The 4,934-nt window shown below is 37.2% G+C and overlaps 1 long non-coding RNA gene across 1 annotated transcript; it reads left to right on the top strand.

The window, feature by feature from the left end:
* Window positions 1-336: 336 nt before the first annotated feature.
* Window positions 337-2,913, top strand: LOC114545011. Its single transcript, XR_003690734.1, has 3 exons — window positions 337-378; window positions 2,673-2,747; window positions 2,875-2,913. It is a non-coding gene; the product is annotated as an uncharacterized LOC114545011 (long non-coding RNA).
* Window positions 2,914-4,934: the final 2,021 nt, after the last annotated feature.

Below are 4,934 nucleotides of genomic sequence, written 5' to 3'. Positions count from 1 at the left end.
TTCAAGCCAGGAACAGTTGATGGAAAAATGAGTCAACTATAGATCCTCCGGCAGGAATCGCTTTTGCGATGCCGGTGCAATGCTCTTGTCACTGAGAACGTATAGTTGACTAATTTTTCCATCAACTGTTCCTGGCTTGAATTTGAAGTGTGTATAATACCACACGAAATTAAGACCCTTTAAAACCTCTAGAATATTCCTGCACCGTGTGAAGTGCCTAAAATCATCTGTTGATTTATTTTGAACTTCACTTTAGGAAGCTGATGAAGAAACCGCGGCAAAAATACAAGATTTGGCGCTTGCCAAGGGCGCTCTACCAAAACGCTTACGCATGGCCATGATTACGCAAAGCACTGATAGACGTTCGCTACTGAACAGGTGCGAATTAGTGTGATAAATTAACAAATTGTTGCAGATGTATAGCCTCGATTCCATCCGGAGGACCTGAGTTGTATTTTAGCAACATTCTTAGATTCATCTTAAAACTTGTGATTTTATAATCCTCTATATACTAGCCATCTGTAAATAGTTCAATTGACTAACAAGCATACTCCATAAGTAATTTATAATCTTTATTGTTGGCATATAGGCAATTGAGTGGACATCTAGTGGCTCTCTGGACAACTGGTCATCCAAGAGCAATGGCATTACTTGTGAGAATAATGTTCGTATTAAAGCAGTTATAGTTTTTAATGTCTAAAATATACAATAAAGTTTAAATGCGGGATTTCCTGTTCGTAAGTTTTGGTTCATAAACCATTATGTAATAAATTTGAATACGATTTTCACAGCCTGCTGGTTTGCTCTATTACCTTGAAAGCCCTGACGAGGTAGGAAATCTTTGAGAATTTTTTGCAAGGGCCATTATTTACATAAACCCATTCCAGTGGTTCTGACTAACCAATCATAATAGTGACTAAGTGGTATCAACTGCTTTGGTAACTAAACTCCATCATTCATCCTTATACTGTGCCAACTGCCCCACTGACGAAATAATTACATAGTAATTCATTCAGAAGTGTAAAACCTTTTTGTAAAGAAGCAATTTTGTTGGAAAGTTTTTATCTTTCCTTCAGCCACCGGAGACTAAAGAAGATCATTTATCAATTCGTGACAATGTAAAGCTTGCAGAGTACGTTTTAAAGCAACAATCGTGTTCCAAAATTTCATGATGCATGCTTGTATGTACGTATAAGCCTGTTATTTCACGCGCTATACTTGTCTGTTACAGCTCAGGAAAAGCGAGAGGAACGTCAAGGAATCAACTTGAAGGATATCTCTCGCATTGAGGACAAAAATAGGATTCAAAGCCAGGAAAGATGTGAGAATTTAAATCCAGTTGTTTTATTACAAGTAAGTGTTCATATTAGAAAATGGAAATTTCTAGTCGTTTGAAAGATGAAAAAGCAATGGTATTTAAACGGATCTTTTTTACAGATTCAGTCAAGATCTGACAGCGTACAACCTGATTGGAATTACAAGGTGAGTCTCGAAGTTAAAGTTAGTTTCCATTAAAAAATAGGAAATGAAAAGGTAATAGAGAATTTCCTGTCGCTATGAGTATAACAAGACAATTCAATAGTCCTGACCTCTTTCTCTAAACTGTTGTCGTAAAAGAGTATGAAAAAATTTCTTTTGTTTTCAATGTGACAGACGCGAGAGGAACTTCTGGGCTCTCGAATCTGAGATGCGCAAATTTGCAATGGAAAAAGACCAGAGTGGAAACTACGTTGTTTTTTGAAATCACCTTTAGTTTGAAGTCCTACATGAATGTTTAGCTGATCAACTGAAAATAGGTTAGTGATAAGCCTTATACTGCTCTAGCTTTTTAACAGTTCTTCTTAAAGCGCCCCCCCATCCCTTGATCGCAATCAAACTCAGTAACGTATCTCTCCTATCAGGCGACTATTATTTGAGAGTCTTGTGGAACAAAACGACGGGGAGACGCCGATAACAAATGTGTGAGTCCACGATATTTATCTATCAGGATTTGAAAATATTCAAACTACTGTCTTTTCACAACAGTTGATATTTAAGAGGTTTTAAAGCGTCTTAATTTTGAGAAGTATTATACACACTTCAATTCAAGCCAGGAACAGTTGACGGAAAAATGAGTCAACTATAGATCCTCCTGCAGGAATCGCTTTTGCGATGCCGGTGAATGCTCTTGTCACTGAGAACGTATTGTTGACTAATTTTTCCATCAACTGTTCCTGGCTTGAATTTGAAGTGTGTATAATACCACACGAAATTAAGACCCTTTAAAACCTCTAGAATATTCCTGCACCGTGTGAAGTGCCTAAAATCATCTGTTGATATTTATTTTGAACTTCACTTTAGGAAGCTGATGAAGAAACCGCGGCAAAAATACAAGAGGCGCTTGCCAAGGGCGCTCTACCAAAACGCTTACGCATGGCCATGATTACGCAAAGCACTGATAGACGTTCGCTACTGAACAGGTGCGAATTAGTGTGATAAATTAAAAAATTGTTGCAGATGTATAGCCTCGATTCCATCCGGAGGACCTGAGTTGTATTTTAGCAACATTCTTAGATTCATCTTAAAACTTGTGATTTTATAATCCTCTATATACTAGCCATCTGTAAATAGTTCAATTGAAACTAACAAGCATACTCCATAAGTAATTTATAATCTTTATTGTTGGCATATAGGCAATTGAGTGGACATCTAGTGGCTCTCTGGAAAACTGGTCATCCAAGAGCAATGGCATTACTTGTGAGAATAATGTTCGTATTAAAGCAGTTATAGTTTTTAATGTCTAAAATATACAATAAAGTTTAAATGCGGGATTTCCTGTTCGTAAGTTTTGGTTCATAAACCATTATGTAATAAATTTGAATACGATTTTCACAGCCTGCTGGTTTGCTCTATTACCTTGAAAGCCCTGACGAGGTAGGAAATCTTTGAGAATTTTTTGCAAGGGCCATTATTTACATAAACCCATTCCAGTGGTTCTGACTAACCAATCATAATAGTGACTAAGTGGTATCAACTGCTTTGGTAACTAAACTCCATCATTCATCCTTACACTGTGCCAATTGCCCCACTGACGAAATAATTACATAGTAATTCATTCAGAAGTGTAAAACCTTTTTGTAAAGAAGCAATTTTGTTGGAAAGTTTTTATCTTTCCTTCAGCCACCGGAGACTAAAGAAGATCATTTATCAATTCGTGACAATGTAAAGCTTGCAGAGTACGTTTTAAAGCAACAATCGTGTTCCAAAATTTCATGATGCATGCTTGTATGTACGTATAAGCCTGTTATTTCACGCGCTATACTTGTCTGTTACAGCTCAGGAAAAGCGAGAGGAACGTCAAGGAATCAACTTGAAGGATATCTCTCGCATTGGAGGACAAAAATAGGATTCAAAGCCAGGAAAGATGTGAGAATTTAAATCCAGTTGTTTTATTACAAGTAAGTGTTCATATTAAGAAAATGGGAAATGTTCTAGTCGTTTGAAAGATGAAAAAGCAATGGTATTTAAACGGATCTTTTTTACAGATTCAGTCAAGATCTGACAGCGTACAACCTGATTTGGAATTACAAGGTGAGTCTCGAAGTTAAAGTTAGTTTCCATTGAAAATATAGGAAATGAAAAGGTAATGGAGATTTCCTGTCGCTATGAGTATAACAAGACAATTCAATAGTCCTGACCTCTTTCTCTAAACTGTTGTCGTAAAAGAGTATGAAAAAATTTCTTTTGTTTTCAATGTGACAGACGCGAGAGGAACTTCTGGGGCTCTCGAATCTGAGATGCGCAAATTTGCAATGGAAAAAGACCTGAGTGGAAACTACGTTGTTTTTTTGAATCACCTTTAGTTTGAAGTCCTGCATGAATGTTTAGCTGATCAACTGAAAATAGGTTAGTGATAAGCCTTATACTGCTCTAGGTTTTTAACAGTTCTTCTTAAAGCGCCCCCCCCCCTATCCCTTGATCGCAATCAAACTCAGTAACGTATCTCTCCTATCAGGCGACTATTATTTGAGAGTCTTGTTGGAACAAAACGACGGGGAGACGCCGATAACAAATGTGTGAGTCCACGACATTTATCTATCAGGATTTGCAAATATAAAACTACTGTCTTGCTTCCCGCGTCATAAAAACGATTCCAGATACCTAATATATAATATACCTCAGCGACTTATTCTCTATATTGCTGCACAGTTCACACAATGTTATTAGTCCTGCAGTATGTAGTAGAGAAGTATAGAATCATGGATGAAACAATTCATGATTCGATCGAATTTTCTATTTTGTTTTCAGGCTCGAGTTATTTAACGATCTGTACTACAGACTGCGATTGACAACTAAACCAACTATGAATGTGCAATGTGCTTTCCGGTGAGGATGTCGTTTAGCGCGAGTCTAGCCATGTGTAGTCTTCGAAGAATGAATGAAACAAGTTGGAATATTTGATTCACACGCGAAGACTAAAGTTTATGGAAAATGTCAGGAAGTGATTGGCGCTTTTATTGACACCAAGCTAAGGATCATCTGTTATTGATCCAGTGTTACTACAGGAGCCTGAACTAAACTAACTTTATTCATACTGTTTCGTATTTTTAGCCCTTACATGAAAATGGCATCACCAACAGGGATTCGAAGGTAAGCGCGTGTTTATTTATTTATCACTACTGTCTTTATATCCTAAACTTTAACGACCATAATTTAACTTTTTCATCTCTAGCAACAAAATGTTTTATTGTGTTCCTCGGATGACGAAACGCTTATAAAGGTTTGTGTCGGTTGTGTATTGAACTTAATCTCAATTCAGAGTTTTGTCCGTGATTTCGTTTTACGAAAGAAGAGCGCATTCTGCGAACGTTTTTTGCGTACATGGTGAAGACTAGCCGACGGTCACGTTCGACAGACGAGTCTCTGCGAGCAAATAAAATACTCAGTTACGTAGC

Source organism: Dendronephthya gigantea, unplaced genomic scaffold, assembly GCF_004324835.1.
Source record: "Dendronephthya gigantea isolate DGI-Jeju-01 unplaced genomic scaffold, DenGig_1.0 001110F, whole genome shotgun sequence".
NCBI lineage: Eukaryota > Metazoa > Cnidaria > Anthozoa > Malacalcyonacea > Nephtheidae > Dendronephthya > Dendronephthya gigantea.
This window is presented reverse-complemented; position numbering and strand designations above follow the sequence as displayed.